Source organism: Cupressus sempervirens, chromosome 8 (assembly GCF_028749045.1).
Source record: "Cupressus sempervirens isolate cs-2001-9-10 chromosome 8, ASM2874904v1, whole genome shotgun sequence".
NCBI lineage: Eukaryota > Viridiplantae > Streptophyta > Pinopsida > Cupressales > Cupressaceae > Cupressus > Cupressus sempervirens.
In genome coordinates, this window is record NC_143125.1 from 836,268,027 (window position 1) to 836,283,296 (window position 15,270).

A 15,270-nucleotide genomic window follows, 5' to 3' on the forward strand; every position below is an offset into this window, starting at 1 on the left:
CAACTTCATCTAAAAGTGGTCTACTCAAATCAAGCTCCACACATATTCGAGAAAGAGTCATAACCCTCTTCCCAAGGGTTTGGGTTGAGGACCCTACCAGTTTCCCCAACATCGAAGCAAGCATATGGAAAACATCTTCTCGACAACACCCTATTGGAAATTTGGATAGTTGAACCCACATTGGGACCCAATTCGGAAGCTCCTCAGAGTGGTTATATCCTGCATGCCATGGCTTAAAAAATAGAACAACCTGGTTGTAAAAATAGGGCTTGCCCTCAAATACCCTATTACGATCTACCATGTAGGTGAATGTAACCATGAAGAAGTTGTTTGCAAGCAACGTGACATCCATTTCACCCTCTGGCTCCCAGATTCTCTAAGCCCAGTTTTCTAGAAATTTGAGGGATACTCTTAAACCCAAAAATTTACAGTACAGTGAATGCTTTGAATAGTATTCCACATCCTTAGCAATCATCTCGTAAGGGATTACCAATTTAGGTCTTTCTTTGCATTGCTCCAGGCACCCGTTTATCTTTGTGATCTGGGAACTGCTAGATGGATTTGATGCTGTAACTCCTAAACTCTGAGACAAAAGGGCATTATCAAACACCCTCTCCCCTTGACTTGGAAAATGCATGTCCTCCGCATCATGCAAAATAATGTTAGGTGAGACCCCTGACGGCTCACCCCTCATCATTCTTCCACTGGCCTGGAGTAATCACCATAGGGGACCATGAACTGGCCGCCACACAAACCACCATCCCCACTACTCGCAGACCGAACCAAGAGTAGAGAAAAGCCTGCAAAAATGGCATTATAGACTAGATGCCAACCCTCACGCTTACTGAATCACCTCCCCCCGCTGGCGCACGCACAGAAAGCTCAGAACGGAGCTAGGGCATGACTGCCCTAGCTCATCAACCTCACACAGACACCCATCACAGTGCACATTAGTCATTAAAATCTCTCTTTTAATTAAATAATATTATCTTGTTTAATTAAAAGAAAATTTCTCATTTAATTAAATAAATAAATCCCCACTTAAAGCTCTCTTTTTTATGAAAAAAGGAAATAAATCAAATAGAATCTTACAAAGATTCCTTTTACTTGCACATATCCCTAAGTGGTGGTTTTTTCCTCTTAGTTGAATTTTTAGGGATTCATCCCACATTGCTCTTGTGAGACACCTCCCATTTCTACACTTTCCTTTATAAGGAGCCCTCTCATTCTTGTTTGGATAGATGTTAGTTGCTATATTATTGTTATGTTCTAGGTTTGGAGAGCAATTTTAGAGAAGGAGTTTGAGCATTAAGGTTTGAGCCTTAGGGTTTGGACATTGGAGCTTCATTGCAACTTCTCCCTTCCTGTCTTCTTCTCTCATGCATTTATGGCTTCTATCATCATGCTTCATCCTTTTATTTTCATATTATCTTATAGTCATATTTGAGTTCATAGATTAATCTGGCATTGTTATTTCCTTTCATAAATTACATTTCTTTTCTTGTATTGCTTTTCCTTGTTATCATTTAGATTAGCTTGCATCTTCATTTGCATTCATATTTTCATATTTGAATCTTCCATTTTATTGTATGCTTTCATGGGCACAAACTAGGTCAAACTGAGGACCTCCATTATAAACCCTTGCATGAGTAGAGAGTTATGAGTCACCATTTGAGGCCTCATTTTTAAGAAATATTGGATATAATGACTCATAGAAGTGTGTCAACATTTTAGCACATATTTTTTGCTCACACAATGGGGCAACCCACCTTTACATGTTAGTTTTGGCTATTTTTGGAGCTAACCTCCTTGTGCAGATATGTCGGGAGAAAAAACACATTTGATATTATATATCTGATCATATCTCCCAAACGACTTTGTATTTTGGTCTAGAATATTTTTTAAGGTTGGATAAATATCAGACAAGTTTCAGTTAAAATTTTAGATGTTTTTGAAATAATTTGTATTTTTTATATTTTTTACTTTATTTTTAAGGAAAAAATATTTTTGAGATCAAATAATCACATGTTTCAAAAAAATTTACATTTTTGGAAAGGTCTATAAATTCTAAATGATGCAAGGAGGGGTGAAGAACAAGCCCGGCCAAAGGCACACCTAGCTCTCCAAACCGAGCTTGCAAAGTTAACACAATGGAAGAAAACACAAAAAGAGAACAACACCACAGAGAGAGGAAACAATATTCTTTATTGATTCATGAAAATATTAGCATACATGCCCATTTGTAAGGTCTTCTAGTTTACAACCAAATACACAAATTCAATTCTCAAATCCATGATCATTCTTAAGTTCACATTTCCAAGCTCATATCCTCCTTCAATAAACCTCTAAGTTCTCTCTCAGTCCCTCCTCCTCTTCCTATAACTCAATTGTAGGCCTCCTAAAGTACTTATGCAACCATAGGTCAGCCCATCACAAAACTAAACCTTACATTGAATGTATGCACAACCATAAGTTAGCTCACAAAAAATATTAACTACCTATACCAAAATTAAATGTAAGAAAGGTCAGCCCAAACTAGAACCAAACATATACCACTCGACAAGTGAAGATTTCACAAGAACACTAGCGCTTGGCAACCATGCAAGCTTGGCATCCAAAGAGTCACTTGGCAACAACTATGACCTCGGCATCCTCCAATACTCGGGAACCAAAGGATCACTCAGCAACCAAAGGAATCACTTAGTAGCAACTAAGAACTAAGCATCAACTAAATGGTCAGCAATCACGGAAGCCCAACAATGCAAGACATTGCAACTAGGTAGAAAGAAAAATTGAGAACATGTACAATATCAGTGCAACACAGGATGCTCCTATATCAAACAACCATGGTTGGAAGAAATGATTCTCTTGAATCATTGAGACATTATAACCTGAGCTGAATCTAACATAGATTGAGAAATCCATGAAGCATCTTCAATGGGTTTGTTCTTCCACTTCACCAAATATTCATAGTAATCTTTTCCTCTTGTGCTCTTACCAACTCTCTGATCCAATATTTGTTCAACTTCTTCAATTTACTTCTTAAGATAATCATTTGACATAACAACTTTATCATCTAACTCATGATACTTATATAAATCAGCAACATTGAATATAGGAGATATATACATGTCATCAAGTAACTCAACTTTATAAGCATTTCCACTATCAAACTTCTTCAAGATCTTACAAGGTCCATACTTCTTCATCTTTAGCTTACTGTATGTTCCAATAGGAAATCTTCCTTTATTCAAATGAACCATTACCTCATCACCAACTTCAAAAATATGATATCTTCTAGACTTATTAGCATTCTCCTTATACTTGTGATTACTTTGTTCTATCCTCAACTTAACTTCCTTATGCAAAGATTACATAAAATTAGAAAATTCTTCTTCTGTAGCACTTCTCTTTTCTTCACCAACAACATTCTTAAAATCTGTTACTCCTCTAGGCTGCATTCTAGTAACAATCTCAAAAGTTGTTTTTCCTTTACTCCTATTCATAGAATTATTATATGCAAACTTAGCTTGTGCTAACACCACTTCCCAATTAATTGGCTTATCTCCCACTAAACATCTCAGGAAATTACCCAAGCTTCTATTCACAACCTCTATCTGTCAATCTATCTGTGAGTGTAATGTAGAACTAAATTTCAACTTAGTACCCATCTTCTGAGCCACAAAGTCTTCCAAAAATAACCAACAAACTTACTATCTCTGTCAGAGATAATACTTCTTGGTAATCCATCCAATCTCACAATCTATTTAAAAAAAAGTTTAGCAACATGCTCAACATCTAATGTCTTCTTACAAGGTATAAAATAATCCATCTTAGAAAACCTATCCAAAAAAATAAATATAGAATCATACTCCTTCATTGTCTTGGGTAATCCAAGAACAAAAACCATACTGATGTCACTCCATGGTTTCTCAAGAACAACAATAGGCATATACAAACCAATATCCTGGCTTACTCCTTTTGCAACTAAATAAACTACACAACTCTTCACAAATTTTTGAACATCCTTATACATTTGTAGCCAATAATACTTCTCTTTTAGCAAACTCAATACCTTATCCATTCCAAAATGTCAAGCCAATCCACCACTACGCTTTTCCTTGATAAAATTCAACCTCATAGAACTTCTAGAAATACACAACTAAATTCCTTTAAACAACATACCTTCTTGAATTAAATATTCATCATACTTACTTATGCGATCTATTAGATTTGTTTCTTTGCACTCTCTCCATGCCTGAAGAAAATTAGGGTTAGTATCATACAACTCTTTCATTTCATCGAAACCAAGAATTTCAACATTCATTTTAGTTAATAAAGAACATCTTCTGCTCAATGTATCAGTATCTCTATTAGTAACTCCACTCTTATGCTTGATTACAAATGTGAAACTTTGCAAGTACTCAACCCACTTCATATGTTGTTGATTCAATTTATGTTGACTTCCCACGTATTGTAAAGCTTTATAATTAGTATACAACACAAACTCCTTAGGAATCAAATAATGTCTCCACTTCTTGAAGGCTTGAACAATAGCATAGAACTCTTCATCATACACATAATACTCCCTTTTAGCATCATTAAACTTTTCACTAAAGAAAGCAATAGGTTTACCTTCTTGACTTAATACAACTCCTATGGTGGTACCACTAGCATCACATTCACCCTGAAATACCTTATTAAAATAAGGAAAATCCAATATTTGCGTCAAAGTGTCAAAACTCTTAGTGGCTCCATGCATCCACTTTGAATTCCTTTTTATCTCTTCTCATTGGCTTAGTCATAGAATTACAAACAAAAGTGAAATTTCTTATGAAATTTCTATAGAAACTAGCCAAACTATTAAATGATCTTACCTCACCCACATTCTCAAGTGTAAGACTTTCTAAAATTTCTTTAACCTTGTCTGCATCCATTCTCAAACCATTGGCTACAATAACAAATCCCAGATATACAGCATCTTCTTGCATAAAAGAACACTTTTTTAGATTAATCATCAACTTCTCCTCTTTCAATCATTGTAATACTTGTCTAGCATGCTCAATATTTTCTTCTTTAGTCTTGTTGCATATCACAATATCATCTAAATAAACAATAACAAACTTACCTAAGAATCTTTTTAGAATTTCATTCATCAACTTCATGAAAGCACTACTTGCATTAATCAAACCAAAAAGCATAACAAACCATTCATACAAACCATATTTTTTCTTGAAAGTAGTCTTCCATTCATCACCTTATCTAATTCTAATCTGATGATAGCCACTCTTTAAATCAATTATGGTAAAATACTTTTCTCCACTCAAACAATTCATTATGTCATCCATCCTCAAAATAGAGAACCTATATTTTACTGTGATCTTGTTAATAGCTCCAGAATCAGTACACATTCTCCATTCTCCATTCTTTTTAGGTGCCAATATAGTAGGTACAAGTCATGGACTCAAACTTTCTCTAATGAAACCTTTCTCCAACAACACATACACTTTTCTATTAAGTTCTTCATTCTTTGTAGGTGTTAATCTATATGGTATTTTATTGGCAAACTAGCTCTAGGAATCAAATCCATACAATGACTTATACTTCTCATTAGAGGTAAACCATTAGGAATATCCTCTGCACAACAATTTCCTTATACTCATTTAGTAATTCTACAATTTCTTTTCATAATCAGTCAATACTATCATCTATCACTCGGTCCTTACCATCAAAACTTGGTCCTCCAGGAATTATAGAAAAAAAAACTTGGTTCCTTTTCATTTCCTTTTCAAATTGTCTCCCATTAAGCATGCAAACTTTTATTGCAATACAATTAACCTCGTTTGGACTTTCAATCAAAGGTAGCAATATATCTATCATATTGCCAAGGTCTACCCAACAAAATATGACAACAATCCATAGGCATATTATCACATTGTAACATTTCATCAAAGTAATGTCCAACCTTGAATTTCACAAGGCATTGCTCACTTACCAATCTCTTAGGCTCATCTTTGATCCATGAAACATGATAGGGTTTAGGATGCTTTAGCCTCTACAACCATAACTTTGTAACTAGCTCTTCTAATGCCAAATTTGTAGAGCATCCACTATCAATGATTACCTTGCTATATTTTCTAGTCATCTTACATTTAGTTTTGAAAAGACTTCTCCTAATGATAGGTTCCTCATCACTTCTCTTATTACATAAGGTTCTTCTCACCATTAGATTTTCTCCAGGCTCAATTTGTAACTACGCCCACCATAGTGAAGCACGACCTTTTATCCTAGTAACTGCAATCTTCACCTCGCTATTATCAGGAGTATTTTCATACTCAAATAATTTCTCCATATCAGAGACAAAATCCAACATAGCATTGGTGTCCAACTTGCCATCATAAGGGACAACTTCAGTAGTAGGTTTCAAATGCACCCTAAATAATACTCTCAGTAATATTTCCTCATTAGGTTCTTGTAAGATCATAACCCTCTGTAAGTCATAGGTGAGATACATAGATCTACAACCCTACAACCAAATCCAAATCAGGTTTCTACATGATCCAAAGTCCTATTACAAATTGTCCCACACTTTGGTGATCTACTTGTAGACTTAGGGACAATTATGCTCTGATACCACCTGACGCAAGGAAGGGGTGGAAAACTAGGGCCAATGGCATAACCAACTCTCCAAACCAACCTTGTAGAGTTAACACAACGGAAGAAAACACAAAAATAGAACAACACCATAGAGAGAGAACAATATTATTGATTGATTCATGAAAAAATCAGCATACTTGCTTGTATATGAGCAATGTTAGTATGCTAATAGAAACCAAATTTAAATAAAGCTTCTACAAACTAAAAAAAATTCATAAACTTCAAGATAGAATAAGATGAGCTCTCAATTGAGAATATGAGCCATTAATGGGCTCTCTCAATGAAAAGCTCTCTTGTTGAGTGGCTTTGTCTAAATAGATAGGATGTATGCTCAAGCTTATGCTTTAAAAAGGGCTTCAAATAGAGTTGGAATTTGGGTGTGAGTGTATGGTTTTGATGTAAAATGGCTTTTTAAAAGGGCATTATGACTTACTTCATAGATTGTGTTAAAATGGCTTGGGAGAGGATTCCTTAAATAGGCAAAGGGCTTGAGGGATCAAGGGCTAGGATGCAAGGATGGGAAAAAGCTCATGAAGGGCTCAGATTGCATCAGAGGAGAGCACATGGATTGTGCTTCCTTATAACCAATCAGGGAGTGACACATGTCACAGGGTGAGAGGATAGAGGAAAGGGAAAGGATGAGTCAACAAAGGAGGCTCAATGGATAAAATCTTCATAAAGACCCTCATAATGGCTTGTAAGAGCAATAAAAGGGCTTGGAAGAGTCATTTATGGCCTAGTGGACTTTATAAAGTTTTATGGTTGGGATATTTTGAAGGAGATGAGAGGAATTTTGACTTGGGCTTGATTAGGAAGGTTTTAAGCTTGCTTAGGCTTGTGCAAATGATTAGAGGATGGATTAGGATGGTTTACGATTAGCTTAGGGATAGGCAAGTGGATGTCATTTAATGAGGTTGGGTGAAGGAGGAGATATTTGTTAACTTTGGCTTGGGTTAGTAAGTTGTAACCCATGTTTAGGGAATGTGACAAGGTTAGGAGGGGATTAGGATTAGGTTTAAAGACATCTTCTAGAAGAGTCTAGACTTTGGATGAGGATAAAGACTTTCTAGAATAGTTTAGACCTTCCTAGGATGAGGATGAAGACTTTCTCGAAGAGTCTAGAACTTCTTAGGATGAGGATGAATTAGATTTTTTTGGAAATAAATAAAGTTTTATTTATTTCAAGGATGTGGGTTGAGGAGATATTTATTAAAACTTTTTTAATAAACATGAGGATTAATATTTAATCTTAATTAAATATTTTGAGTTGGGATTAGGGGTAGAAAATGATGGGACTAGCCTTTAATCAAAATTAAAGGAGGATTAGAAGATTTTGGAAGAGGTTAGTGGTCTTAAGGAAATTGGCCAAGTTTTGGGCAAAAAATAAATTTTTTTATTTATTTTAGTTTTTTAGGTCAATTTATTAATTAAATAATTAATAAATAAGGAAATAATGTTTAAATAAGATTTAAACATTTTTGGGAGGGATTCTTTAATTAAATATTTTTAATTAAGATAAAGAGATTTAATGGCATAAAAATAAATAAATAAATTAATTAATTAATTAATTAATGATGATGTCATCAGGGACTTTTTTTTTTTCAAAAAATAGAAATATTATTTTCTAAAGGATGTTTAGGTGTCTACATTTTGCCCCTCTTTGATGTGATGCTGCAAGTGGCATGACATCAAAGATAAGAAACTAAGATGCCCAAGGCTAGAGCAGAAGAGCAGAGAATGGACTGTGAGATGCCCCCTCAAGAAGGCAGCGGGGAGAGAAAGTGAGACTCGATGGCTTCTTGAAAAGTACAAGAATCCGAGATGAGCAAGAAGACTCAGATTTTCTTAAGAGAAGAGGTTTGGTTAGCTCAAACTCTCACTATGGGAGAATGATAAAGGGAGAATCAAAGGTACAAGAGGAAGCAAGCTTAAGATCTCAGGTATTGTAGAGGATGAAGGAGTGGAGCGCTATAAAAGGAATCCAGGATGGGGAGATGGATGAGGGGACTAAAAAGATGATGCAACAGGATTTCAAAGAGTCATATTGGTGGAGATGGGTTTTCGAGATCCCTAGGACTAGGATTGTGGATCTCGAAAGATGAGGCTTGGTGGATTGATTTGGATTGGTGGATCGCTAAGACCAGGATTGTGGATCCCTAAAGCTAAAGGTGAGGAGTGATTCAAAGAGATACTGATGCATAAGTTGGGATAGGAGAGATGGATGCTGGATATGGATGGGGGATAATGGAGATGAAGGAAAACCATTGAAGCTTTTTGAGCGGGGGGGATACTTCAAAGAGAAGTACCACCACGTATTTGAGCATTAGATTTGTTATAGGACTGTTGGTTAATTGCCAAGGTTACCATGAACATCAAGGCCATGTCACCAACCATCTAGAGGACTGACAGATTGACTCAAAACAAACACACAAGTATTGCCCCAGCATCACACATGAAACCCGAAGGAAACAGTGTGGAACCAACACTGGGTAACCCACAAGCAAAAAAGAAACAAATTTAAGACTTGATCAAAACCGTATGCTTAGAGTGCCCCATTTGTAGCATACCATGATATGGAAGATCGTGGCAACTTTGAGGAGGGAAAAAAAAGATTGTTTGGAAAAGATACTTGAAGACCCAAAAGGGAAAATTCCAAATCAAAAGAAAGTGAAAATCCAAAAGAGAAGCATTTGCCAATGAGATGGGTAGGACGAGGTACTTGTTAGAAATGGAAAAAGAAATATATAAATAAACAATACCAGGAAAGAATCTAAGTGAATAAATGCATGAAAAGATATTACCATAAAATAGGAGAGAGAAAGCTTCAAGCTCCAACACCATGAGACAAGATATTTGGAAAGGGGAAAGAAAAGAAAACCCCTTGTGACATTATGAATGAGGCAGGAAAAGCCTAAGAAGGAAGAGAGAGATAGAGAGCAATGCTCATACAATAATTGAGAAGAGGAAGAAACCTCATTGTTAATTGAGAGAAGAGGGTCATCTCTTAAATAGAGATGAGAGAGAGGAGTTAGAATGTAACTCCCATGTCTATGAATGCCACCATTCATAAGTGTGGGAGGCCAAGTGTGAGATTCCTCTTAAGGAGGAATAATCTAAAATTAGAAATTACAATATATATTTGTCCTCACATATTCCACTAGATGACAAAATAAGATGTAGTGGAAAAAGGACAAAAAAGAAATATATTAGGATACCTTGGCTTATATCCTAATATATTACAACAATAAAGAAAGGAGTTCTAACCTTGGTTTATAAATACACCAAGGAAAGATTACAACTTCTAACAGTACTAACGGACCAAGATCAGACATGAGGAAAGCTATATTCTACAAGGATCTATCGAAGAGCACCTAAGCTGATGGATCTAGAAGAGTGATGCATCTAGCAAGCTAAACTAAGAAGGATAACACTTTGGTGACAGGAGATCTAGCTAAAGGATGTATTGGAATAGCTAACCAAGGGTTGTCCAATGTGTGCAAGATGCTAAAGATATAATGATACTAAGCTAAAGAGGATGTACAAGCTGACATACCAAGATATTTACAAGCTGAAGCTGACCAAGATAGTTACAAGCAGGAAAAAGCTTAGGATGATAGGATAGTAGGATGGTTCAATGTTGTGCAAGATGCAAAAGCTAAGGGTGGGGTGATAGTGAAAGATATGGATTTGGCAGGATGCATCCAATGATGATGAGAGATTTTGTGACCAAGGATAGCTAGATGAGCAAAATGAGATGGCTGGATAGGATGGTAGATAGCTAGGATTATGATGGATATAAAGAGATGACATTGGGTTTGCATGAGGATAGCCTAGAGCTAGATACCAATGACAAGGGAGGATTGACAAGACAAGATTTCCAAGGAATATAGTGCCCCCAGTCAGAAGATAACATGCCGAAGGAGGTCTTATGATGGATGTGATAGGATTGAAGCTAGGATGGAAAAAGCTAAAGGGGCTAGGGAGATGGATGATAGCTAGGATGGTTGGCTAAAGCTGCAAGAGATAAGTGGATGGTGTGAGATGGAAGGTGGAGGGTGGAGGATAGGTGGATAGATTGGTAGATGGAGTTGGATGCCAAGAGATGACCAAAAGCATGAGGGTGATAGGCTAAGCTGGGGATGGCGAGATTATGCATGACACTTGTTTGCCAAGTTTTCATCATGGTACTTGTCCAAGGAACTTGAATTGCCAAGCTTTCACCAGTGGATGCTTTATTTTTCTTTATTTTTTCTGACTTTTTGACTTTGGACTTAGCCGGAATGATTTTGGCTTTCTTCAGCTATTTTGGCTTTTTTGGAAATTTTCATTGGCTGTTGGAATGTTCAATTTTGTTGCTAGCTATAGGTACACCAGATGCGTGATTTATGCAATAGATTGGATTAGATGGGATTGATGGTAGGAGATGGAGGGATGAAAAGGTTGGAAAGGAGCATGAGATGGGGATGCTTGCAAGAGCAACATTGGCACATGTTGGGACGGGTGTGAAAAGAGCATATGGGGGATAGATGGTAGATGCAGGTGTGATGGAGGATTTGTGGAAGCGTGCTTGGGGATATAGGCACCCAAGATGGAGTTAGGAGATGGGGGACATGAGTCACTAGATGGGGGATTAGCAATGGTGGATGCCTTTATGCATTGGGTTTCAAATTTTTTCTTTGGGATCCACATGGTTTCGATTTTTCTTTTCATATGCGTTTGCATTATTTTGCATTCTTTGATTGGATTTTTCCTTTTTGGAGTATGTCTTTTAGAATAGACATATGATTGCCTAGGATGTGGATATTTAGCTTTATGCATTTTGAAGTTGGCATTTACATTGTTGTGGTAAGCTTTGGGAAGATGGTTAAGAGAAGCTTTGTGAGATGGAGAGGATATGGGAGAGCGTGTAGGGGGATGATGATGGATGATGTGCCTCGATATGTGCCTTTGTTGATCTTTCATAGGAATGGAGGGAATAGGATTTGAGTGATGGCTGATAGGAGGATGGAGGATGGTCGATTTTGGGGCATAGGGACCCAAAATGGATTTAGCGGATGAAGGGGGGATATGGTAGGTTGTTTTAGTTTGCAAAGATGGTGGAGGGGGGATGACATAAGCTTTCTTGAAGGAGTGATGGGAGGCTGGCATGGGGGGGTTTGGACATAGGCTTGGTTTGGGGTGTGGTGTACCAACACCTTTAGATCGTGAGCCTTTGGATACATATCCAAGACCATGAAATCCTAGATTTTTTTGTCCAATAATAGGCTTTTTGATTCCTTGCTCTTGTGGTCCTAAACCTTGACCTTGATAATGCCATCGATTGAGCATTTGAACTAGCTGAGGATACTTTTTGCTTGCAGAAAATGGTGGAAGTGCTTTATCAGATGTACTGCAATAGGGAGATACTATTCTTAATTCTTCTACTGAGAGGAGGCCACTATGGATGAATGTAAGTCAACCAAGAGGGTATATTATAGATGGTGAAATAGCTTGGATAGGTGGTAAGATGGAAGCATGGAGTGGAGGAGATGGTAGGATAGGATCTTGATTTAGCTGATGGGATGAAAAGATATCCTACAGTAGAGGAGGTATGGCTTGAGGTTTTGGAGATGGAGAGGATAGTGACTACACTATGGATGGAAGACATGGTACGATGATATCTTCATTTATGCTTTGGGGGATGTCAACATGCTTTTGGGTAGGATCTTGATAGGATTTTTTTGGAGTGGATGGTGCGATAGGAGGTGAAGGGGTGGACTCTTCAAAGGTAGTAGATGGATAGATGGGAGATTCAATATTGGAGATGGGTGAGTAGAAGATGGATGCATAAGGGTCATTATGGGAGATTTGGGAAATGGTTGGAGGTGATGTGGATAGGATTTGGAGGGTTTTGACAGATGGTGGGATTTTGATGCTTGTGGGAAGTGGAAGGATTTTAAGAAATTTGATGGATGGTATGGGGATGATAGCTATGGGAGATGGAGGTGATATTATAGATGGGGAAGCTTCATTACTGACTACTTCACATGGTTGGATTAGATAACATGGCTTATCGACTGCTGGAGGTGACTTTTCTTGTATTTCCCCTAGGATATTCCTTGGAGACTCGTGTGTCAGAGGTGGAGGTGGATTGACAGGAATAGCTAGTGTGATGGGGGTGGAAGACTGGAAGCTTGGTTGATTGGGTGATGGAGGAGAAGCTGGGATATCAGATGGCATGACTAGATAGTTTGGAAGAATGCATGGATTTTGTGGGATGCTTGGGGGAATATTTCTAAGGCTTTCAATATACCCGTCATAGTCAACAAGATTTTCATCATCATTGGAATAGGAGGTAGCAGGAGCAAGGACAATATGACCGAACACATCATGATAGCTTTGGGATTTCATGTTTTGATGATGACTCGGATGGGGATGGGGTCTTGCATATGGATGAGCATGGAAGCTCATGGTTGGATTTGGATTAAGTGCAAATTTTGGATTGGCTAATGAAGGATTTCCTAGGGAGAGTCAAAGCTGTATGATAGACCTAAGGAGGATTGGCTAGAGATTTTTGGCTTTCCTATGGATGGAAGACTTCAAGGGCATGCTGTCAAAAAGTGAGAGTTTTGCTTTCCTATGCACTAGATTGGTGGAGATTGTGTCAACTTAAGGATAGACTAATGATCCTATGGGCATGACACGAGATTGACGACTTGTGGATCTCAACCTTTAGCTCAAGGTGATGAGGGATAACAAGTGACAAAGCTAGATTACCCTAGAAAAAGCTCTATCAAAGGGATAACCTTGGTCAGGTTGGTGGATTGGTCAAATTGATTGCATAGAAAATTCTAGCAGAATGACAACAACTCTCTAAAGGCTTGGGTGTGATTTTGGATTGGGTTGCTAGCTGGCTAGGGGGATGATTTGGAGAGACTTTGGATTTGGGATTGTTCTAAAGCAAGGAACTAGATAGATTCAGTTGTAGTAGGGGAGCTTGGATGATTTTCTGATGAGGCAGTGACTATGCTAAGTATGCCTTGAGCTGGGAGATTTCTAATTTTTTTGGGATTTTGACCAAAGTTGGCAAACATTCATTCAAAAGCTATGAACAAACAAGAAATTTTTTTTTTGGAGCAAGCACGTCAAACACACCAACATCCTAGGAATCTTTCTACAAGGATGAAATTTTTTATAGCTAGGTAGTCCTCGATATACGCAACGTACATGAGGCCCAAATCCGTAGATGAAACCAAAAAGATGTCACACAACCGAGAGGAGCGGTAACCCACTTCTCCTCTTTAACTTCTCAAGGGTATAAAGTTCCTTGAGGCTTAGCCCGAGTGACAAAATCTTGATTCCAAGAGAGGTGTCTTTAGATTCACCTCCCGATTTTTATACTCCATCGAAATGATGGAGTTGAGGTCATCCCAAGGGGCTATGAAATCCCCAAGTAGGCCTCCTAAAAACTGTAAAACAAGACCACATACATGATCTTGGGCTTTAAAAGACACGCATTTATTCCAATTGATGATTTACATTTTGTAAGCTATGATTGAAGACACTTTTGATTATAGCATACAATGTTCATTCCAATTTGACAGAATCGTTAGTATAATGAAAGTTGAGAGATCGTCAACATAAGAAATGCGAGCGCCATTGAAAATGCGTCAAAACCATGCAATGTTCATTGATTATTAGGCATTCAAGATTGAGTGTGAGTTTTTTTTAAGCCCAAAACAAAGATGTGTGAAACTCGATTGCCAAGCGCACACCCGAAGGCCCTCCATGTCAAGATTTGTCCAATTTTTATGCCCAAATGAGGTGTGAGTGAGGTTAATGAGCATTTAAGGAATTTTCTAACTTAGAAAAATCACTAAAGATCCAAGTGAGTGGAGTTTTATCTTTGTGGAGCACTTAAAACCCTCTTAGGTAGACCCATCCCCATAGATGGCGCTGAGATTGCAACCAATGGTTAAATTGATAGGTGATTAAAGAGGGTGAGTCCAACTAAAAACTCACTTAAAGTGTCTTTATTTGGTTTTCATAATTTAGGAAGTTTCTAGAATGTAGATTCTTTTTATGCCCCAAAAGATGATTATTTGATCTATGACATTCAAGATTGGATTTGTTGTTTTAATCATGCATTCCAAGAAAAAATTGATTTTAATCCATGGAACTCAAGAGTGATTTTTAGCAATATGCATTCAAAGACAAGTGATTAAACATTCAAGTTTTTTCCTTTGAGCATTCAAGATTGAGATTTTGTGTGTTGTTTTAAGAACTTTGAAGTGCTTTGTTTTAACCTTAGATCATTCAAGATTATTTTGGACTCAAAAATGAAAATGACTCTTTGGACTTTGGTTTTCATTTAAGATTTTGTGTTCTAGTTTGCATATTTTAAGCCCAAAAATGATATTCCTAGATTGTTTTGATGCATGAAAAACCTAAGAAACATTCAAGATTTTGCAACAAGACATTTGTTTGGAATAAATAACAAAGCTTTTAAGACAATTTTTGGCAACCATTTAGGACTCTTACTTTTCATGAGACTTTTAAAAGAACTTTAAAATATTTGCAAATGAGGTTCATTTTATCCTTGATTAATGCTTTGAGTTTGATTTAGATTTTAGT

At 37.1% G+C, this 15,270-nt stretch overlaps 1 pseudogene; it reads right to left on the reverse strand.

Moving 5' to 3' along the window:
• Positions 1-693: 693 nt before the first annotated feature.
• The window catches only part of LOC149545007 (leucine--tRNA ligase, cytoplasmic pseudogene), a 51,827-nt pseudogene continuing 37,250 nt past the window's right edge, over positions 694-15,270 (reverse strand).